The following is a 24,708-nucleotide window of genomic DNA, read 5'->3' as shown; positions in this document are numbered from 1 at the left end:
TCGTCCCATCTCAGAAAGGGAGTCCATCGCCAGGTCTCTCCCCCACCACCCCTTCTCCCTGTCCTGTGGCTTTCTGTGCTTAATTGTAAATTATTCTTCCTTGTCCCGTTTTCCATTTTCCTTGTGTCAGTGAAGCGATTCAGAAAGTGCTGGGACTGCGTTCCCACTGGAAGAAGCAAGCCGCGCCCAGGGCGGCGAAGGCCGCTCACGCCCGGCTCGGGAGCCGGTGATACTTATGAAGCTTGTTAACTTCAAATCTTCCCCGTTTTACACTTTTTGTGATACATTTTACAGAAACCCACCCTGGGGAGAGAAGGGCCAGTTGCCTCTTTATTACACTGTAGAAGAGCCACATTAGCGTTCCAGTCTATATATTATGAAATTAAGTGGATACCCTTGGGGTTAATTCCTTGTTGTAATTGTAATGAAAAGAAACAATTTCTAATCCTCCATTTAAGATCTATAACTATTAAAATCCACTAGTCTTCGTGACTCCTGGGGCCAGTGGAGTGCTTTAGTGTGTATGAAAAAGGGCACTCCTACAGTGTCCAATATCCGTAATTTAAAAAATAACAACCTCCAAGTGGGAAAACTAACAAATGAGTTTTCCATTTAGCCCCTCCCTGCTGTTTACCCGTGGTGTGTGATATTCATCAACAGTGTGAAATGATATGCATGTAAAAATGAGGGGCCTGGGTTCTAGGATTTCGGCTGGACCAGAGAAGGGAAAAGGTCCAGCATGATGCTCTACAGGATGAGATCTCGAATGAATCATCAGAAAGGACGGAGCTGGGAGAATTGGGAGAAAGGGCCCTGTTTATCCGAGGAAACCAGCACCTTTGCTTGCTCCCCCGCTGTCCCCAGAGATTCCTCTGCCCATCTGAGAGCGGTTTCAACACAGGCTTTCAACGGCAAATGGTTTCAACTGCAAATGGATACATGTTTTGCTTTATTATATTTAGGCTGCTATAATTCAGTTTATAGTTAGCGGCCCAAAATGTACCTTCTGCCTATGACATCTGATTTAATTTTTTTTATTACAGCTATTATAGCCATTAAAACACCAAATTTACTAGTGTATTATCATCTGACACAGTGTAAATCACTGGTTGGTACATGCACAAGGGGTGATGACAATAATTTAAAATAAAAGAAAGGGACGTTTCAGTTCATAATAGAGTTTGTATATAAAAAGAAGGAGACTCTGTGAGGCTCCTACGGTTTCTAGTGGGAGTTCTTTTTAATAAATGTGTTTGTTCAGTTGTGGTTGACACAATCACAGCTCTTTTTCTCTCCTTTCACTCATCTTGTACCAATGGCTTCAGAAGGAAGAAAAAGCAAGTTGCATGCTTGACAGCAAAAGAGCAAACTAAGAAATAATTGTATTTAAAAAGTTTTATTCTATTGTCTCAAGAAATGTGATGGAACGTTCTACTTAGAGATCTTGTTTTGATAATATATTGTGTTGTATGTCACAACGCATTGGATCACATTTCTATTTTGGGTGAATATGCCTGTTACTTCATGCGACACAGCTCCCGGTGACTTGTGAGGTGTCTCAGAATGCTCAGGAAAAGTCATTACCCCTCTGCTGTTCGCATGCCATTTGCAAATCTCACCATTCCCAAATTTGTCTCTTCTGCAGTCATTACAGAGTGCCAGTAGAGGGCTGGTAATGGCCCATCATGTCTAGGTCACTGGCTTGTATCCGAACCAGGCAGGTGGTCTGAGTGAAATTAGTGGTCCTGTCTCAATCCAGTTCCCAGCGTCCTCCAGACCACTCAATCACAGCATTTTGCCGGCCTCAGCACTGAGCTGCTCACTTGTCCCTAATTGGCCATTTTGGAGAGAAGCTTTTGAGAATCTCTCACATGAATATTACAACAAAAGGAGAACTGCTTTGCAGTGAAGTCTACCTGGGAGTATCTAACCCTTGATGTGATAGATTATGGTTTTTATTTTTATTTTTAAACTGTTTTAGACTTACACAAATTTGCAAACACTGTACTAGAAGTTAACATATACTTTCACCCAGCTTTTCCTAATATTAAAACATATATAACCATAGTACAATGATCACAAGCAGGAAGTTCAAAGTGGTATAAAATCCTTAAATTAATTCCAGTTTATTTAAATGTCCTCAAATTCAAGATTATTTAAATGTCATTTTTTTTTTTCTTTTTCAGGATTCCATCTCAGAATCTACATTGCATTTACTTGTTATGTCTTTTTAGTCTCTTGCAGCCTGCAACAGATTCTCAGTTTTGTCTTTTAATACCTTGATATTTTTTCCAGGGTACTGGTCAGTTATTTCATGGAGTGTCTCTGAACTGGGCTTGTCTGTTGTTTTATCATCATCAGATGAAGGTCATGCATTTTTGGCAAAAATATCACAAATGTGATGTGTGTTATATGAACAGTACACAATGTAGATAAGTCTTATTAGTGATTAGTGGCCTGGTGCACAAAATTCGTGAATGGGGGCGGGAGTGTCCTTAGCCCAGCCTGCACCCTCTCCAATCTGGGACCCCTTGGGGGATGTCTGACTGGCAGTTTAGGGATCGGGTTTAAATGGGCAGTCAGACATCCCTCTCACAATCCAGGACTGCTGGCTCCTAACTGCTCACCTGCCTGCCTATCTGATCACTCCCTAACCACTCCCCTGTCAGCCTGATTGATGCCTAACTTCTCTCCTACTGGCCCAATCTCCCCCAACGCCCTCCCCTGCTGGCCTGGTTACCCTCAACTTCCCTCCCCTGCTGGCCTGGTCCCCCCCAACTGCCCTCCCCTGCAAACCTGGTCACCCCTAACTGCCCCACCCCTGCCAGCCGGGTCACCCCTAACTGCCCTCCCCTGCTGGCCATCTTGTGTTGACCATCTTGTGGTGGCCATCTTGTAGCGGCCATCTTGTGATGGTGTGGGGGCAGCCATCTTGTGCGTGGCCATCTTGTGGTGGCCATCTTGTGATGACGTGGGAGCGGCCATCTTGTGATGACATCACGTGATGCCACCTAGGCTTTTATTATATAGGATGATGTTGACCATGATCACTTGGTTAAGAATGTGTCTGCTGGGTTTCTCCATGATAAAGTTACCATTTTTCTTGATACAGTAATTTTAACATTCAAAAGTTTAAGGTCTTTTCAAGGAGGTATGTATTTGTGTGTGTATGTCAAGGAAGAACCACCCTTCTCTCAGTTTTGCATTTAAATAAGCCTAACAGTTTTTCTACAACCTGCATTTTGCAACCAGTTAGTATAGGAGAATCTCAAATACTTGATGTAAAATCATCCTTGGTGATCCTATGACAAGAACTGTGATACTGTAGCATGAGAACAATGCAAGCTTGTGGCCTGCACTTGGAGGTAAGGAATCTGACCCTGTTCAGTGCCAGATGTTGGCATTAGTTACTGGGCCAGGAAGATGAAGTATAATTTGAGCTGTATCCCTGAGATCACTTGTTTATTTCACTAATATGTATAATTTTTTTTGGTATGTGTCTGTCTCTGCCACTATACTGTAGCCCCAGGAGGCTGTGAATTATAAACCAATATGGTTCATAACTGTGTTATTTTCCATATGCAAGCTCCCTTAATCATGTAACATAATATATTCACAGGTTCCAGGAAATAGGGTGTAAACATCTTGGAGACCTACCACATTTGCTGAGGGCCTGAATGAGACTAACGTTGTTAGTAGGAAACCAACATTTTATGCGTCATAGATATATTACCAGGAGACAGAGACCTCTTTCTACTGTTTGTTTGTTTGTTTTTTTTAAGGTTCATTACATGTTAGGTGCTTGTACTTGGTATTTTGCATAAAAATGTAAGATTGATTATATTCTCTCTATTTTTCACATGTGGAAATTAAGGTATCAGAGGGCTTAGTAATTTACATAGCTAATAGATGGCAGAGGTAGAATTTTATTCTTTAGTTCTTTAGTAAAATTTTAATTTACTACTTATGGCAAAGAAAGCAGTTAGGATGGTAAAGTTCCCTGTAGTTCTCTCCCTATCTATCTATTATCTATCATATATCTCTATTATATGCTTTTCTATTAAACAATAGCCTTTGAAGTCTTGGAATGAAAATCAGAACTGAAAAGTGAAAATAACCATGAATAGATCAAATGGACTATAAATTGGGAATGTAAAATAAATCAAATAATTTTATTAATATTTAAAAATAAAAAAATATGGATACAATAAAAACACTAAATTTTCCTTCTAGGAGTTGTAAAGTTTTCAACAGTCATGTTGGCCTTTTTAAATTACACAGGTCACGTTGGAACTATAATAGATCTGGAATTGAATTAGTAAAGGAGGTTCATTATGAAATTAATATTGCAGTTGATGATTGCTGGATCAAGGGTACAAAATATTCTGAGAGATCATAAACTCAGAGTAAGTTATAACCACATTAAAACTGTATCAAGTTGTTATGGAAACTCAGAAATACTCCCAAAGAAGGTTTTGACCATAGGGCAGTGATGGGCAACCTTTTGAGCTTGGTGTGTCAAACTTCGCCAAAAAACTGAGCATAACTTGGGTAGTGTGTCACTTTGAGGAAAAAACATTATTTCGCAAATGTTTCATCCTCAGGAGCAGCAAATGTTTCATCCTCGGCATGCGGCTGCCTCAGCGGCCACGTGTTATCAGAAATTGCTACGTGTGTCAGTGCTGACACGCGTGTCATAGGTTCGCCATCACTGCCATAGGGCCATGCAATTATTATGATAAGTTATATTTATCAGGATAAGAAAACATTTTCTTTCTTTTGGACTAAGGCACTGGACATTAAGGCTTCCCCCCTAGTGTTTCCTGTTTTTGCTGGGGTGTGTATTCTTTGTCTACGTGACACTATTAACATCCTCAAAGGCCAGCAATCAGTGAAATCCATCTAACCACTGGACAAAGATGCTTCTGAGATTAGCTAACAGATTAGGTGTCAGATCATTCCTGCCTCTGATATTCTGCCAGCTCCATTGTATAGGAAACTTTAGATATCAAAAGGCTGCCTTCCATTTGTGGTTCCTTTATTCAGGGCATAATATTTCTGACATGTACTTCAGCTATTAGAAATTTCAGTTTCCAAATACTAAGGATACAACATTTGCCTGCAGTTTTTCTAATTGCTTCTTATTTCTCTGAGTTTTTTTTTTAAGTCTTCAGAACTTAAATAAAACTTTTGATAAATATACCTTACATTGAAGTTTAAACATTACTTATGATTATTCCTTTCCTCCTTTTCAGGTGTACATTCTTAATATAGAAGACAATTATTGCTTATGGAGTTTGTAAGCCTGAGCCTAATTTAGGATTCCTTGAGCCCGGTCAAGGAGTCAATGAAAATAATGTCTTACTTAGAGCTTGTGACCTGTGATCATCTTGAACAGCTATATATATGTCGGGAATAACACATATTAATCCAAACAGAATTACTCCTTCCAGCCACTCTTGAATAGTTTAATTCCTCTTCTTGATGGTCATCCACTTATCTCAGAACTGCTACTGTCTAAGCTACTTTCTGTAGATTTATAGATAATTCAAGAGGATAAGAAGCTCAGAAACTGACACGAGCCTCATATATAAGTTCCCTAAATATGCTCATGATGTGGAACAAAAGAAGCTCAGAGATATAAATTGAGAAATTGGGAACTTTTCGATTTGTATTATAATCTCTGTAAGAGTTTATAAATTAGAACATATCTTTTGAACTTGTCTCTGACACAGCTTGTTTGACCTTTAAATTGACTAATTCATTCAATAAAACCAAGTTTTATTGTTTGATGATTATGTTTCTCTAAACTGCTTGACTTAGTCAAACAACATTATATCTATTTACATGCAGACACTGCCCAACAAGTCTATAAAATTAAGATAGCCAAACCCCTCTCCTATGCAAACGTGTCTGTATTTGTCAGGTATCACCGGAGAAACAGAACAAGAAATACATAGTATAAGAAATTCACTCAGACAATGATGGATGCTGGCAAGTCCCAAGATCTGCAGGGTGAGCTCGTGAGCCAGAGACTCAGGAGAGCCAGTGGTGTACTAGTAGTTCCAGTCTCCAGGCTGGAGGCTTGAGACCCAGAAAATGCTGATGTTTTAGTTTGAGTCTAAAGGCAAAAAAAAAAAAAGGAAAGAAAAAAGCCAATGTTCTAGTTCAAAGGCCATCAGGCAGGAAGAATATTGCTACTTACAGAAAGGTTAGCATTTTGTTGTATTCAAGCCTTCTACTGATTGGATGAGGCCCACCCACATTGTGGAGAGCAATGTGCTTTACTCAGTTTTCCTATTTAAATGTTTAATCTCATCCAAAAACAGCTTCACAGACACATCCAGGATTATGTATGACCAATTATCTGGGCACTCTGTGGCCCAGTCAAGTTGACAAATAAAAATTATTCAATACAGTGTACAAAGGGCAGAGTATTTTAAAGTGTTTGAGAACACTACATTTTACCAATTATGGACTCAATCCCAATAGACTGTTCAGGGTACATTTTCCCCCCACTTAAAACATTAAAATGCTTGATAGAGTTCAGTAATTGATGGGACAATGAATGGCAAGATATTTGCTTCCTCATTCTACACGAATCTCAGACTAACACAGGCTTTGCTCTGCTTTATGAAAACCCAGAGGCTACAGCCAGTGATATTTCTTAATTTCTAATTCTTCCTAGTTTCTGTATTCTTGATAAGCCATGCTTGCATGGTAACTCTCTGCTGTTTAAAAGTCTCTTGTGTCCACTTGTGAAGGATGCCCTCAGCATATTCTTTGCAGTCACCGGGGAAGTCACATGGCCTCTGGCTGTGACTCCATCAGGTCATGTTGCTGGCTCATTGTCGTTCTATTGGCATCTGAGGAGAGGACACCATGGATCCTGAATCTAAATGCTGCAGAAATGATGATTAGAGGGAGAAGTGTCAGTGAGTCATTGTAGAAAAAGATTTTCCTGTAAGTAATAAAGAGAAGTGTGTTGTTGAAGATTATAAACCCAAGCACAGCATCAGACCCAACCCTTTAAAGTGAACTTGAGAGTTTTCAAAAGCAGAGATGAGCTCAGTGGGATTCCTAGGTTATGCATTCAATTTTAAATGGATTTTTATGAAGAAAAAATAACATTTGGTTATTTTAAAGAGTTTAGGTGCTAAGAAAAATACATTTTATTTGTAAATGCTTAAACTTTTGAATATTTTTCAGAATATTTTTAACATATTTTATTCCTCTTAACCCTTGTTCATTAACTTATCTTCTTCCTTTATTTTAGAGCCTTAAAAAAAACCATATTCCCACAACCCCGCCATCCAAACACAGTTTATTTCTCCTTATGATTCAATTAAGTTATTTGTATAATGCATGGTTCTGTATAACCGTACTAAAAATTATATAGATATATATATATTAAGATATCAATTCTTTATCTGGCCTCATTGAAAGTGTTCCTTTTTCTTCCTTTGGGAAAAATTTTCCATTCCATTTTCAATCTTTATCCAATATCAGACATGATGATATGGTAAAACTAGTTTTGTAATAAGCAAGCAGTTCCTCAGTTTTTTCCATGACTTCAAGTAAATATTAGGTGATGAATTGACTGGAATAGAGGCAACCAAAGTATTTTGCAAGATATTCACATGAAGTTTATGAGTGAAACAGTGATATTCTTATAAAATATTATATACATGTATGTGTATATAAAATATATTTTAAAAACATACTTTTGTGGAAAATCTGTCATATGCTATAGTACCTTTTGATTTGGCCTTTAGGATGAGCTATTTTCATAAAAGTTTAAGTCTTTTAAAATAGTCTTTTGGCCCTGCCAGTGCTGCTCAGTGGTTGAGTGTAGACCCATGAACCAGGAGGTCAGGGTTTGATTCCTGCTCAGAGCAAATGACTGGGTTGTGGGATATCCAGGAGGCAGACAATCAATGATTCTCTCTCATCATTGATGTTTCTCTCTTTCCTTCTCCTTTCATCTCTCTAAAATATTCAAAATAGTCTTTTGAAAAGATTATGGCAGACCCTGTATTCTATTTTTAAGACAGTGCCATTTGCATGACAGTGATTAAACTCCCCAGGCCTAGTGATGTTGTATGCTCAGTGAAGATAGAGAAGTATGTTAATGGATCTAAATGAGCAAGTGCATTTTAAATAAAGCAAATTTTGATTTTGGAACTGGGTGCCATAAGACGTCACTGAAGGTGAAAACATATGGCCATGACTGGCGTCTGGTTAAGGGCCCTGAAGTTTTAAAATCCTAATGCTTCCTGCATAAACTGAGCTCTGAGAGGGGAAATGAAGGAATTATCCTTTTTAGATACCCTGGAGTACTGCACTATCAAGTGCATTATGGTGGTTTTATACCTCCTCGAGAGGATCATTAGTCTATTTCTCTACAACAATTTTTATGTTTTTTAATGTACATCAGTGTGGAAGGAATATCTAACTAACCTATTTATAAGAATCATAAAGATTGTTTTTCCTCTTAAAATCATGTTATAAAAACCAATCTTCCCACTGCTTTATTGTTGGATGTGTTTTCAAGATTTTTATTTTTTATTTTTGTGAAACATTTATTTTCTCTTAAAAAAACACACAAAACAACACAGCCATTTTACTGGTCCTCTCTTTTTAAAGGAAAAAGAACCAAGGTTAAGAGTGCTTTGAAAAGAGAGCAACTTCCTGACTTGTCTCCAGACATAGTGAATTTAACCCCAAATCTACTTGCAAAATCCAGTACCAACTACGACAGAAACAGGTCTTCCTATTCTTAACTGAAGATCAATCTCCATAGTTACAAAATGAGAGAATTATACTAAAAATGTTTAAAAGTTCTAACTTGGCAGTAAGCCAATCATAAAAGACTCATTCCTATTACTAGTCCAATTCTGCCAAAAATGCTTATTTTCTTCCCATAATATAAGCACATTGTGATAAATACACATACTGAAGAATTAGCTTTCTGATGTGAATTTTTGAGAGTTGCTGTGTTATCAAGTGACAGATAATGTGTGCATATATGTGAATCTGCCAGGATGGCCAAGCTATTCTATAGTAACAAACAAATTCTCAAATTCTCAGTGGCTGAATACATCAAAATTTATTTCTCCCCTAATGCAGGGCTACAGGAAACTCTGTTCATTGTAGTCACTCAGCAATCCAGGTTATGGTGATTCTATCTCGACCTTGTTTCCACTACCATTGTGGTAGGAGGAAGGGATTGCAGTGAATCTAACACTAGCTATCACATCTTGTGCCTGAAAGTGATGTATTTTCCTTCCTCACATTTCACTGGACAGGGCAAGTAATAAGATTATGCCTAACTTCAAAGGAAACAGGAGAACAAGAAATATGGTGAACAGGACTAATGACTCTGGTAGCATAATATCTTTATATGTGTATGTGTGAGCATGAATCTGATAGAAAATAAGATGGCTTAGGTAAGATGGAGCTCCAGTTATGACAGTTATGACAAAAGCAAGCTGAAGATAAATTCCATGGGTTGTAGAGATTAAACATTTTAGAACAGTTTTAGATTTACAGAAAAATTGGGACGCTATTAAAGTGTTCTAATATAGCCCATACCCAATTTCCCCTATTATTACATTTTAGGTTGATATGGTAATTAGTGATTGAATATTAATACATTATTAACTACTAGAGGCCCATTGCACGAAGAGATTCGTGCAATAGGCCTTCCTTCCCTTGGCTTCCAGCACCGGTTTTCCTCCTGCACCTGGGACCCAGGCCTTCGCTCTGGCCAGAGTCTACCATCTTTGTCTTCACTGCAGACTCCGGAGTCTGCAGTCTTGTCTTTGCTGCGGCACTCTGCTCCTGTAGATCCCTTCACCTCCCCACCCTCCCTCTCATAGCAGGAGTCCTGCCCCACCTGGCCACTCAGCACCTGGAGCAGCTGGGCGGCCGCTATCTTTGGCCTTCTAATTTACATACTCACTCTGATTGGCTGTGGGCATAGCGGAGGTACAGTCAATTTACATGTTTGTCAATTATTAGGTAAGATAGTCCATACTTTATTCAGATTTCCTTAGATTTTGCCTAATGTCCTTTTTATGTTTCAGAATTCCGTCGAGGATGCCACATCACAATCAGTCACGATGTCTCTCCTTCGGCTCCTCTTGGTGGTGGCCATTTCTCACATTTTCCTTATTTTGATGACCTGGACAGTTTTAAGGAGTACTGATCAGATATTTTGCAAAATGCTCCTCAATAGGACTTTTGTCAGGTATTTTCTAATGATTAGATTGGGGTTATGGGCTTTTGGGAGGAAGATTATAGAGGTAAAGTAGCATTTCATCACGTGATATGAAGGGTTTGTGCTATCAACATGATTTACACTGTTAATGTTGACCTTGATCACCTGGCTCAGGTACTGTTTACAAGCTTTTACACTGTAAAGCTGCTCTTTTCACCCTTCCACACTGTACTTTTGGATGGAAGTCACTATGATCGATCCATACTTACAGAGTGGGAAGCTACGCTCCATTCTCTTGACGGTGGTGTAGCTACACAAATTAGTTGGAATTCTTCTACATGAAGATTTGTGTCTTCTCCCACACTTGTTGTTTGTTTGTTTAATTATTTATTCAATCATTTTTTCATTACTATGGACTAGTGGATATTTATTTTATATTTTCTGTTATAATCCAATATTACTTTTTTAATTAAAAAATTTATAGTTGACCATTTAATAAGTTTGAAGTGCACAGGTCAACTTATATGCAGATTTAGAAAATCAACTGTATTTTCACATTCCTAACTGAAATTTCCCCAATTGCCAATTCCCAACTGTGGATAAAAAATGCTGTTTTCTAACTTTGTAAAGTATATAATTGTCCAACCACTATGCAGTACACTGAAATTAATACAAAATAATATTGAGTGTAATCTGTAATAGAAAAAAAATGCTGTTTTCTATTGGGGTTGGTTGAATCTGTGGGTAAAGAATCACCTATGTGCTGACGGTTGAGTTAAAAGTTATAGGCGCATTTTCTGCTGTGCAGGCTGCATGCCCCTAACCCCAGCATTGTTCAAGGGTCAAATGTATTTCTGCTCTTTGTTTTACTGCTGCCTCTTTCCTGGTCCTGTTGAACCATATCATCTGGGGAAGTAAAACTTAGAGCGGCTGCAGCCTCCTTGCAAACAATGATGTGATTTGCTGAGCTGGAGGATGAGGCCAAGTCTGTAGGAGGATGGTAAAATCTGGATCTTTTCTTTCTTCTTTCTTTCTTTCTTTCTTTCTTTCTTTCTTTCTTTCTTTCTTTCTTTCTTTCTTTCTTCCTTCCTTCCTTCCTTCCTTCCTTCCTTCCTTCCTTCCTTCCTTCCTTCCTTTCTTTCTTTCTTTCTTTCTTTCTTTCTTTCTTTCTTTCTTTCTTTCTTTCTTTCTTTCTTTTTTGGCTACTTAAAGTTTTTGTTGTCGTTGCTCAAATTGCTCTATCATTGACCACTGAAAGCTCCCGTGTCCCCTATCATCAATTTTAAAAAAGCATTTCCTTACTTTCTGGAATGACTGTAGAGACACATTTTTAGAAAGGTGAGTTAGCAGTCCAAATTTTACATCTGCTAAAATAACTTCCATAATTGCAATTATCATATTTTGCTGCCTGGTCCCCAAAGGGAAAGGATGAACAGTGAGGAAAGAGCTAGATTGCTAGAATGGTTGTTTCTGTCCTATAGAGACTACGTTCTAGCAGTGATATCGTAGGAATAACAACCAAATGGGGCTCTTCCACTTTTAGAATGTTTCCAGGAAAAGGGACCCTAACCTATATTAAGACATTGAGTGAATTGATTACTTTTTTTTTCTAATGAGACTGGAGTGATATACTTTTTATTTTAGCTTCTGTATAGGGCACATCAGAAAGTCACTATATTGTGCATAATGATGACAGTACTTTTTATATTTGCTCTGGAGGGCTAAGGCATTCTAAAAATCATTCCACCATCTTTTGTCATATAATACTAGTAGAGCGCAATCTCTTGCTTGCTTTGTTACAAAGAAACTAATTGCTAAAGCTGTGCATATAGATGAAAGACGCTTTATCAGGCATTTCCTTACTTTCTGGAATGATTGTAGAGATGAATATACTTCAACTGTGATTTGGTCTTGTTGCCATAGCATGGGCTGCCACTGTCGGCTTGGGTCATAAAGCCTTTGGCTAACTGGTAGACAGTAATCGCCATCAATCTGGGCTGGGAGTTTTAATAGTCAGTTCAGGCCTGGAGAGCTCCAACTTGCTCTCTATCTGCCAGCAGGTCTCCTTAGGCAAGGGAATATCGCTGCTATTGGAACACATAATTTCTCATGCAAAAATATTAGAAGGGGCATGAGATAAAGTGATGTTTATTTGAACTGAGAGAAGGGATATTGAATGAAAACAGTGAGGAATGGTGGGAAACAGTGGGGTGTCTTGTTTACAGGCAAAAATAGTTCAGAACTACTTCACGCTGGAGAGCGCTCTTGGAATTGGATGAGAAGAGACAAGAGCTAGGAATAGACTCTTAGGCCGGCAAACAAACGTTTCTTGGAGAGATTGATTCCTCCATTCGAGCTGTAGAAAAGTGAAGGGAATGTGACAGAATGGCACTGTCATTAGGTTTCCTCCATAGCTGAATCCCACATCATTAAGGGACTGGGAATAGAACAGCATTTAAAATTGGTTGCTAAATTGTGCTCACAGCCAACACAGGGAACAAAGGTTTTGGGCAAATGTGTTCTCGGCGGCATATGTTGCCTTGTAAGAGGGTTGATGTTTTCCACACCTGATAAAAATTCTCTGTGACCACCTGTGCCATATGCCATTTCCAATCCCCTCAGCTCTAGGACCCCTTCAGCCAGTACAAAAGATCTCTTTACTACCATTAAAATTCAAAAGACTTGAAAAGCCTCCAGGAGGCACTGTAGAGAATCTGCGGTTAGAATTAAATACCTTTTAGTTGAGGAGAATCAGGTTCACACTGGTCTCTGAACTTGGAAATCTTAGCATTTTCCCCCTGGGAGATGGGGTGTTGAAATCAGATTGCTGAAGCTGTGTTACATGAATGAGAGCTTAAAAAAAGATTAAAGAAGTTTAAGGCAAAGTTCAGATATCTCTTTACTATCTTCCTCAGCACATTGACACAAAGGATTAAATGCAGTTTAACAGAAAAGTAGAAAAATGATTTTAATAGAATACAGTCAGAATTTGGAAACTCAAGGATTGTTATCTATATTCCTAAAAGCAGAATATCCTAAAATAAAATTGAGAAGTCATTGAGGTTGTGTTTGTCTATAATGACTTTCAGAAAAATCCCTATTCATTTTGACCTGAGAGGAGTTAGGGGGAAAAAAAACAACAGAAAACTCTCCTAGGAACCAGTATTTTGTTTCATTTTCTTCCTGACTCACAATCACACCTGATATATTAACATCTACCAATGGGCTGATATTGTTAAAGACTCTGAGCTGTACTCAAAGTATTATTTATAATAAAAACCCTCTATCAAAAAAATAATCTTGATACTAGTATACTGGGCTGAAAAAAATTAACAAAATAAAACTAGTGAAGTTAAAACCTTTAATACCTTATATTTGTATAATCAAGAATTTAAATAAATTTGCTTTCCTCATACTTACCTTTAAAGATTAAATTAAGAGTAAATGACACTTTAGGACATTGTACTTTGACACTACTTGGTAAAGGGAAAAAGGCCCTCCAAGTACCTAACTTGAAAAGCTCCATGCGATTCTGAGAAATGTACTGTTTGAATACTTCAACTTACAGTGTCTTTTCAGTATCCAATTAGCATAATTTGACACAATTATAGGTATAAACATTTTATAGGCACTTGGTAGCAGGAGTGTCAAAAAAGTGTTGATCTCCATCCACTTATATTGGCAACACTCACCCAGTTCTAGCACGACACTTGAATGAGCAGTGAAATGTGTTCCCTACTATTAATAAAATTCAAAGCGTACTTCATCTTGACACCATATCACAAGTTTGACACTGTGGTTCCTTTCTGTGGGATTTTGAGTCATGGAGACATCCCCTTGCTACATCCCCATCTCAACTAGATGATAATTTGATGCAGACTATTTCAATACATGCCAATATGTATATCTCCCCTGCAACATGGAGGCATATCCACAGAGAAAAGAAGGTATAACTGACAGGTCAACATCATTTTTTTGAGATGGTACCTTAGTGGTTTAAAAAAAAATACTTAAGTATGACTTACTTTTACCAATTCTTCTTTTCTCATGCTTTATCAATAAGACTTTTGTGAATATAAATGTCACAAAAACAAATAAATTATTTTTAAATGTCCTAATAAAATTCTATTTGTAATGAATTACTTAAAAAATTTCAATCATGGAAGAGGTAATTTAAACAGATGTAAATCATTTTCAAATCAAATAGCATGGAGATTTATTGAAATCAGCAGCTTCATAAAGGGTTTGGTTTAATTTGTTGTTTTCTAAACAGCCAGACCTTTTTATTACCTAAATACTTGAAGATGAAAATAAATGAATGATAAGTACAAGATGTATGAGAGAAAGAAGCTCAATTAAAAGGAAAAAGGGGGTAAAAATTCTGAGATGTGATATTTCTTCAGCCTTATTTTCCCTCATTGATAATCATTTCAGTTTTCCCAAAATAGAGATAAAGCCCATTTGACTTAGCACCATTTTACCTGTGATTTAACAGCTCTTATGAAAATTTATGTCTAATAAAAGTAATCTGATTCCATTCTTTCCTTTCTGCTCTCGGCCGAGTGGCTGCCTTCAAAACCCGGGAAGGTGGTGATGGTCCTGGCTGGATGTTACTCTGGATGCAAAGCCGTCATCATGAAGAACATTGAGGATGGCACCTCAGATTGCCCCTACAGCCATGATCTGGTGGCTGGAATTGACCACAATCCCTGAAAAGTGACAGCTGCCATGGGCAAGAAGAAAATTGCCAAGAGGTCAAAGATCAAGTCTTTTGTGAAAGTTTATAACTACAATCACCTCATGCCCACAAGGTACTCTGTGGATATCCCCTTGGATAAAACTGTCATGAACAAGGACATCTTCAGGGTCCCTGCTCTAAAATGCAAGGCCAAGGTCAAGTTTGAAGAGAAGTACAAGACCAGCAAGAACAAATGGTTCTTCCAGAATCTGCGGTTTTAGATCTGTTTTGTTTCAGTTATTAAAATTTAAACAAAAAAATCTGATTAATCTTAATACTATTGAAAATAGAAAACAAGCTGATATCAGTTAATATAAGTAATTCTATTTTTTAAATGGCTGTTTTGATATTTGTAATTATTTTTAGAAATTGATTTTTAGAGACATTCTTTTAAACCTCTGTACAATCAAATGTGTTAGAACTAGTGTATTTTTTAAAAAATTTAAATTTATATTACTCAGTTTGAATGAAAGCATTATCGTTGGGATTATTTTTATTTAGTACCTCCAAAAGTAAGAGGGGTGCCCACACTGGTTTGGCTCAGTGGATCGAGTGTTGGCTCGCAGACTGAAGGGTTCCGGGTTTGATTCCAATCAAGGGCATGTACCTTGGTTGCAGGCTAGATCCCCAGTAGGGGTTGTGCGGGGGAGGCAGCTGACCAATGTTTCTCTCTCATCGCTATTTCTAGCTCTCTATCCCTCTCCCTTCCTCTCTGTAAAAATCAATAAAATATATTTAAAAAAATAAATAAAAGTAAGAGGAGTGAAATAATATCAATATTATTTCCTCCCATCAATATGGTAATGCACAGTTTTTGAAGTATTAAGACCTATTAATATCAGTTGATATTTATGGTAACAGAAGTAGGGAGAAGTTCTCAGAGTAAGGGAAAATAGTTTTCAATAATTAGAAACTGAAATATGCCCTTGAAAGTCTGACCTTATTATTGAATGATATTACATATTTTATGTACCTCCTAAGGTCAGAACCATTATCATCCCCATTTTACAAATGAAAAAGTGAGGCTGAGTAGTTGGGTAATTTGATCAAGCTCAGGAGGTGGTGAGTGTCAGAGTCTGAATTTGAACCCAAGTCTCTTTGATAACAGAGTTTAAGATTTCAACCTCTACTCCAACCTGTTTCTTTTGAGAGCAGCTCACCCAACTCTTTTTTTAAAAGTCTTTATATTTTTATAGCAGTTTTAGGTTTACAATAAAATTGAAAGAAAGGTACAGTGGTTTCCCTGTGCCATTACATATTCAGAGCCTCCCCCATTAACAACATCACTCACAAGAATTTTGTACCAAGAACGAACCTACATTGGCTCATCATAATCACCCAATGTCCACAATTTACCTTAGGATTTACTCTTAGACGTGTACATTCTGTGGGTTTGAGAAAATATATAATGGCATTTATCCATTATTATAACACTAGAGGCCTGGTGCATGAAAATTCGTGCACTTGAGGGGGGTGTCCCTCAGTCTGGCCTGCGCTTTTTCACAGTCCGGGAGCCCTCAGGGGATGTCTGACTGATGGCTTAGGCCCGTTCCCCACAGGGAGTGGGCCTAAGCCTCAGTCTGGCCTCCCTCTGCAGGAGGCAACTGGCGGGCCAATCAGGGGATGGCGCCAGCCCTTCCTCCCATCGCCCAGCCACTGCTGCCACTGGTGGCCTCCCTCCGCAGGAAGTGACCGGGTGGGCCGATCAGGGGACAGCACCGGCTGGCAAGTGGCCGGCCCCGCCCTCCGATCGCCCCTCAGCCACTGCTGGTCACCGCCACCCCCTCCCCATATCGCCGTCCCCTCCCTCTGCCTGTTGGCACATGCCTTGGCTGGCCTGGCACCACCTGCTCTCTGGCCCTGCCCCCCGCCGACTGGTTGTTCTGCCATTTGGTTGATTTGCATATTATACTTTTATTATATAGGATCATATAGAGTAATATCATTGCCCTAAAAATCCTCTGTACTTTGCTTATTCCTCCCCCTCCCTCTACCTATGGCAACTACTGATTTTTAAAAATTTCTTTAGAGTTTTGCATTTTTCAGAGTGTCATATAGTTGGAATCATATAGTATGTGTCCTTCTCAGATGGGTTTCTTTTAGCACTATGCATTTAAGTTTTCTCTATGTCTTTTTATTGTTTGAGAGCTCATTTATTTTTACTGCTGTATAATATTCCATTGTCTGAATGGACCACAGTTTATCCTTTCATCTACTGAAGGACATCTTGGATGCTTCCAAGTTTTGGCAATTATGATAATGCTGCTATAAACATACATGTGCAGGGTTATTTTTTTTTGTGTGTGAATACAAGTGTTTAACATCTTTGGGTAAATACCAAGGATTATAATTACTGGATTTTAATAATATGCTTAGTTTTGTAAGAAACTGCCAAACTGTCTTCCTAAGTGATGGTACCATTTTGCATTTCCACCAGTAATGAATGAGAGTTTCTGTTGCTCCACAACCTTGTAAGTATTTGGTGTTATCAGGGTTCTAGATTTTGGCCATTCTAATATGAACACAACTCTTTCTTTTTTTAGATAAATAAACCTAGCCCCAGAAGGGCAAAGTCTTTGGGACCAAATTTCCCAGGCATTTAGTAGGAAAACTAGAGTTCAGGTCTTGATGTTAGATATTTGTACTAAATTTCTGGAGCTACATTGTTCTCTTAATTGTAAAAATCTATACATGGATCACTGCAAAGCAAATGTACTTGATAATTTAATGGCAACTAGAGGTGATGTCTTACCTGTGCTTCATGAATGAGATATCTCAAAGATGACAGGACTATAGATTTATTGTCCCACTCAGATGGGATTTGCGCTTGCCCTGATCACTCAGCTGTGTGGATCAAATCATACTTTCTAAAAGCCATTCCCCCTTGATTTGCCATCCCTTTACCTACACTGATCAATGGACTTCTGGTTGTAAAGATAGGATTAGAAATGTTTTTTTTTAATTTCTTTTGATGATTTCAAAGGCATTAAAAGACACCACCCCTTTTGTGGGACCTGAGCTAAGGGTGTATATTATGATAGCCAGCCAAAGCTAATCCTGACCTTTCTTTGCTGTTTCTTGAATGAGATTTTGAAATTGACAGAGTGGAAAGGATAGAATGAGGACAATATAGCTATGACACATTTCTGGAAGAACTAGGGAGCTAATACTGAGGGAGGGCTACCATCAATTAACCCTTAAGAATAAAAGATAAGCCTTATCTGTTTGGTTCAGTGGATAGAGTGTTTGGATGCAGACTGAAGGGTCCAGTCAAGGGCACGTACCGCTCCATCCCCGATCAGGTCAGGACACACTTGTGAGGCAACCAGTCTCTCTCACATGGATGTTTCTCTCTTTCTGTCTTTCATCGTCCCTTCCACTCTCTCTAAAAAATTCAATGGAAAGAAATATCCTCAAGTGAGGATTAACAACAACAACAAAAAAGAATCTATAGTAATAAAAGCGTAATATACTAATTAGACTGGACAGCCAAATGACCTTCCTGTCGACATTCTGGACATTCTTCTGGACAAAGCTGAGGCAGCAGGGGCTGAGGCAGAGGTGGTTAGGGGCAATGAGGCAGGCAGGCGAGCAGTTAGGGGCGATCAGGCAGGCAGGCAGAGTAATTGGGGCAATCAGGCAGGCAGGCAGAATGGTTAGGGTCGATCAGGTAGGCAGGCAAGTGGTTAGGGGTGATCAGGCAGGCAAATGGTTAGGGGCGATCAGGAAGGCAGGCAAATGGTTAAGAGCCAGCGGTCCTGGATTGCAAGAGGAATGTCCAACTGACATCCCCCGAGGAGTCCCAGATTGTGAGAGGGTGCAGGCTGGGCTGAGGGACCCCCCATGAATGAATTTTGTGCACTGGGCCTCTAGTAAAAGATAACAGAGAATGAAGGAATGGAAAACAGCAAAATGGGAAGTGGTGCCAACATGATTATGTAGCTAAGTGAGGTCCTCTTATAGTTAAGTGAGATGATCTTTTCCCATTGCTATGTTTTTTGTTGTTGGTTTTTATTTTCTGCAGAAAGGTCTGTGACAGCACAAAGTGGGTGGAGTATTAGTTATTTCATAATGAGCCAATTTCCAAATGAAATTAGTTAATGTTTGCCACCAAAAAGTTTATATCAATGACTTTAAAATGGTGGATAGATATTACTTACTTAGACTGCTAGTAGTTCTTAACTATTGATCAAGTGATTGATTGACTGATTATAACCTTTTTTCAAATTCTGATAAAAGCATGGATTTTTTTTTCTATGAAAATATGCATATACCTACACCCCAATTTTTAAACATGTCATCTTAGATTCAGGGGCTCCCTGAAGGCAATCCCTGAACTCCTGTTACAGAATCCTTGGTTTAGACTGTCATGTGAGGCTTTATAAGGTGAGCAGAGAAAGAGTGAGAAGAAAAGTTTTAGAGAGGTAGAAAGATTAAATGTGAGGCATGTAGGAAGTGGTCAATAGTATTGGTGAAACAGAGTGGATGATTGAGCTACGAGAGTTTTCTTCCAGCTCACAGCTTCTCTACCTCTTTATTGTTCCACTACTTAAAGATTCAGTAACCTTGGTAAAGAGCTGTGCCCTTCACTACCCACCCCTTCCTTTTTTTTTTTTTCCCTTATTCACCTCTGAAGATTGAAACTGTGCTAGCAAATAGCAGTCAGCCTGGAAATGCCTCAGAGCCTAAGAGCTACTTATGTCAGCTGTGGCAATAAAATGGTTACAGCAACCCAAGCTTCTGGGAAGTGTGTACTCAGTGCTAACTGAACAGCCCATCTTTTAGGCCATTGCTTCTTGAACCATAATGTGCCTGTCTCCCTAGGGATCTTGGTGATGTGAAGATTCTGGTTCTGTAAGTCTGGGGTGAGTTGGGAGTGTGCATTACTGACAAGCTCTCAGGTGATGCTACTCCTGCGGTTCCTTGGGCCACACTGTGAGCAACATGCCAGGGTTTTCTTAGGAAGCTGGCAGAACTGTGCTCATCACTGTGGGTTACACCTTATTTCTGTGTGCCAAATAATCTAGGTTCATTCCCCCAGAAAATGATATTCAATATGACCTCCATAAAAGATTTTGAGCCTAAAAAGGAAGTAGAGAATTATTTAATTTTTGAAAATTCTAAATTTTTCAGAAAATTAAAAAATCAGCTTTTGATCTACTTAAGTGAAGTCTAGTGTATAACAGCTTCTCTGGTGGCACAGCCTGGGAAATAGGAATAACACAGATATCTGTCCAGTTTCCACACTAATGTCAGCTAGAAATACCCAGAATAGCACATCATTTACAGATATATGGTGGGATTAAAAAGGCTTAGCAAATTTTATAATAATGAGAAAGCTAGTTCCCTATATTCATTTCAGGGATTAAAATACAAAAAAATATATATCTCATTATAACATTCATGTTCTAATGCATCTATTTTTTTCACTTTTCTTTTTGGTTATTTCAAATTAGTTGGTTTAATTCCAGGTGGTACAGAATTTGGGATAGAACAAAGACTGAAGAACACACTTTGGCAGAATTCTGAGCTGGGTTGAGAAATAGCTGAGTGAGAAGAACTAAAGAGATGAGCCACTATCGGTGTACGAGACAATGCTCCAACCAACTGAACCACACTGGCCAGGGGCAAAAGTTCATTCTTAAATGTACAACAAGCTCAGAGTCAACACTTTATTCTAGCTAACAGTAGCAACAGATGTTATGGCAGGAATCCAGATGTTAAAACAGGAACGGAATTAAGGATCACCGTTTCTCCAGGAACAAGGCACAGCTCACTTTTTGCCAGATTTCTTAATTCCACCTGTGGCCAGAGGGCCCTTCCCCTTGGCCTTCGCTTTTAGCTATTCAAGTTTCTTCTGCTCCTCTTTTTGCTTCTGCTTTAATGCCTTCTCTTCCTTGTCCATCTCTTTGGTCTGCTTCTTGGGCTGCTTCAGGGCTTCTTCTTGCCACCTTTATGGTGAGACATAGTACCTGCCACCCCTCCCCCAGACCCTGCCCCCGTTTTTCACATTTAACATAGCTGAAATTAGGATGCGTGTGGTACTCGATGGAGTTTTACAATTGCTGTTGACCAGGTGGCAGTGGTAAGGACGATGTCATTGTGTGCACATGTGTGAGCTTAATTGTTATTCTTGGTGGCCGGGCTGGACAATGGCAAACTCTTGACATTTCAGTCAAAAACCATTAGGCCCTAACTGGTTTGGCTCAGTGGATAGAGCGTCGGCCTGCGGACTGAAAGGTCCCAGGTTCAATTCAGGTCAAGGGCATGTACCTTGGTTGCGGGCACATCCCCAGTAGGAGGTGTGCAGAAGGCAGCTGATCGATGTTTCTCTCTCATCAATGTTTCTAACTCTATATCCCTTTCCCTTCCTCTCTATAAAAAAATCAATAAAATATATTAAAAAAATAACCATTAGGACTGTTTGAGGAAGGAACATGAGTGCAGACTGCGTGTCAGTAGCATGAAAGAAGAGGCTGGGGACAAGTTTAAGAAATGAGGCATCACCGATGCTCTTGAAGCATAGAGGTTGATATTAGTAACAGAGTGTCAATGGCTCTGAGATGAAATGTCATTCAGGATAGTTGAATTCCATGTGTGCAGAAGTTTTTTAGAGCTGATATTAAAATGTATTTTGTGTATATTTCCCTTTTATAACCTATGAACAAGAATAATGCATGATGAAAATCCCAGGGTTAATGACCCTTTTCACTAAGTATAAAATAAATATCCTACATAGTAAAAAAGTATTGTGTTCTAATTTGATTGCCAGCATTTTGTTTGATTTCCTAGTGGTGCGTGTTATAATTAATGGCAAACTGATTTGATGGAATAATGCAGTTTAAAATATACATGTTGGGGAAATAAAGTTATCCCAAATTATAAAATTGTAGATGATGGAATCAAAAGCAAATTCAAGAAATTATCTTTAATCATGAGTGTCTAAATCATCCAGGGCACATGAGGTCTAAGAAAAGAGTGAAGAATAGTGGATGTTACTGTGAAACAGGAAATCTGAGTAGTGGCTTTGTTTTTGATACTGAGCAGTAACATGACCCAGGACAAGTCATTTTAGTGCTCTGGATCTCAGTTTCCTAACCTAAACAATGATGAGTTTGTCTTAGATAATAATCTCCAATGTGCTTTCAAGATCTTGGAACTCTGGATATTTTAAAAATGTAGTGGATAAAAAATTAAGCTTACCCACTATTTATTATTTTATCCCCTTTATCACAATAGAACTTTGCCCAATGAGCAAATGATCTTGCTTACATTTTAGCCTAATCTGAGCCAGGGTTCATTAACTGAACTCTGTTCAACTCCTATTCAGATGGGAAAAAAAACTGGCCAGTCTCTTCTTAACAATAATATGGACATGCAAAAGACTGTAATGAAAAGATTCAATGATTTTCTTTATTCCAGATAAAATAATCTTAAATTCTTGTTTCCAAAAAGAATAAATTTTATCATTGGCTTTTTGGCTGCCCACCAAATATTCACCTTTCCAAACAGTACCCTGTTTTCTTTTTGAAGAATGACATCACTCAGCTCTGCAATCTTACTGGTGCTTTGAATAAGGGTCTCTACACTTGCTTAATCAACAGGTGGGCATTTCCCCCAGACCAAACCAGTCACCTTATTTTCTTTGTGTGTGTGTGTGTGTGTGTGTGTGTGTGTGTGTGTGTGTGTGGCGGGGGGTGGGGTAGGGTGGGGTGGTACAGAAATATGCAAGTTCACTCGCTCCTGGGCAGTGTTCTGAAGAGATCGATGGTCAAGGTGGTCCTGTGTGCTTGACGCCCAAAACTGGCCTGTTCCTTACTGATGCTGAGCTGACTCTAAGCCTGGCTTGAAGATGTTTTGCCATTTGAGCTCCCTAAGATTGCTTTAATCCATTCTCTTCTGTTGAACTAGAATGGGTTTCTGATGGTTACAATCAAGGAAGCCTAACAGGGGCAGGGATAAACTTTGTGTGGGGAGCTCCTGGGCTCCAGTGTTAAATTCAACCTAATCATCCAGCCTCCCAGTGTCTTGGGTGAACTGTGGGAGGGTAGAGGTACACTTTCAGGATTGTGATGTCTCACCACATGCCACATAAAAAGGGTTCCAACTTCTTGACTGGTGTCGAATACATATAATATAAAACTAAAACATCTATATATGCTATTTTTACTTTTCCTTTGGATTTCCCAAAGCCTATCAGTCTGTGTGATTACATCTCCAAATAGAATTTTGAAATGCAACTTTTACATTATCCTTCTGTCTATAGTTAAAAGTAATTGTGTCCCTTCCTTGACTGATTACCAAATGTAGTACACACACAAAAATATTTGATAAGGGGAGCCATTAAAAGTCTGTTTTATTCTATTTGGATATCTCTTTACAGAAGAAAATAAACTTTCTCTGTGTATGTACTGTGATAATTCCACTTATTAATTATGACCCTTTGTTAAATTTTTCAGTAGTCAAACCACTGTTCCTTTGGAAAGTTATTATCCTGCTACTACTCTTTCAGATATTAAAAACCATTGCTTATTTAAGTGAAAGGAAATATAGAGGCAAAAGACAGAAAACTCTTGAAGAAAATAACTCATGTTTCTCTAAGTTACTTCTCATGTAAATACAAACTCTAGAAGACTGAAGATGTCTTTTCTTGTATTCACTTTTTACCCTGATCCTTCCAAACAGCTTTCCCGTCTGAGGTTCACAGAAGACATTCCTGCATACCTTTAGGATAGTAGTTAATAGCTTAAGTTCTAGAATCACATCTTGTGTGTATGCATACTACTAGATTCCTAAAGATGTGAACTCGGGCAAATTAATCAATGTCTAAAACTTAAATTTCTCCATCTATTGTAGGAATCCCTTTCCACGTCCAGCGTGGTCCAGGGTGCCGGTTCAGGGTTCGAGTTCTGGAGAAGGGCCGCACACAAATGAATGGAGACTTGAAGAAATTCAATTTGGCGAAATGGGGGGCCAGGCGGTAGTCCACCTCTAGTGGGAGAACTGACAACTGCTCTGGCTCTGCCATCCCTTTTATTGAGGCTTTGGGGAAAAACATCTTAGGCAAAATAACAGAAACTTACATGTAGCCCTTAGGCAGGAAATAACAGAAACTTACATGGGACAAACAAAGGTGGAGGCTGCTTCAGCTAACAATGTAAACAACTAAAGGGTGAGTGGTTAGAGCAATTAAGGTTGTTGACCAGCCTTCCTGGCTTCCTGTCAACATCTCTCTTTTGGTGAAACTGATTTGTTTCCGGCAATCTATGAAATAGAGTTAGCCAGAATATATCTCCATCTGATTATTATGAGGTAACTGATATAACACATATCACAGAGCACCTGGCACCATATTAGACCCTTGATGCTTGTTTTTTGTTATGGTTAATTTTATTTTATGGTAACTGATAGACAGATGCAAATACATAATGAAGGCAGTTTTGAATGAGTCATGTGGTATAGAATGTGGATGGATTACAGAGGACAGGAAGTGAGGAAACAAGACTGGGGAGTTGCTTTTGCAGTAAATCTGATGTGATGTTCAAAGGGCCAGATGTGATGGGTGGAAACTAATGATCAAAAAGATTAATGAAAAGGGCTTGTTGATGATCATATGAGGGTATCAAAGAGGGGAGTCATTCCTGATTGCATGACTCAAGAACAGTATGGTGAATATGTTTAGGAAGAAAGAGGAAACACTTTGCTGGGTACAGGAGAGGCATCCAAATAGGAATGTCCAGTCAAGAGG

General features: G+C 38.7%; 2 pseudogenes across 2 annotated transcripts in view; one reads left to right on the top strand and one right to left on the bottom strand.

Moving 5' to 3' along the window:
* LOC307102867 (large ribosomal subunit protein eL27-like) overlaps positions 1-15,181 on the top strand; it is a 35,140-nt pseudogene extending 19,959 nt beyond the window's left edge. Inside the window, exon 2 of the transcript in view lies at positions 14,786-15,181. The product of the transcript in view is annotated as a large ribosomal subunit protein eL27-like (transcript). The remainder of the gene's footprint in view (positions 1-14,785) is intronic.
* Positions 15,182-20,733: 5,552 nt separating this feature from the next.
* On the bottom strand, positions 20,734-20,927 carry LOC307103625 (translation machinery-associated protein 7B-like; annotated as a pseudogene). The gene has a single exon. The product of its transcript is annotated as a translation machinery-associated protein 7B-like (transcript).
* Positions 20,928-24,708: the final 3,781 nt, after the last annotated feature.

The sequence above is a fragment of the Cnephaeus nilssonii genome (assembly GCF_951640355.1).
Source record: "Cnephaeus nilssonii genome assembly, chromosome: 7".
Classification (NCBI taxonomy): domain Eukaryota; kingdom Metazoa; phylum Chordata; class Mammalia; order Chiroptera; family Vespertilionidae; genus Cnephaeus; species Cnephaeus nilssonii.
The sequence above is the reverse complement of the archived record's forward strand: the minus strand, read 5'-3'. Positions and strand labels throughout refer to the sequence as shown.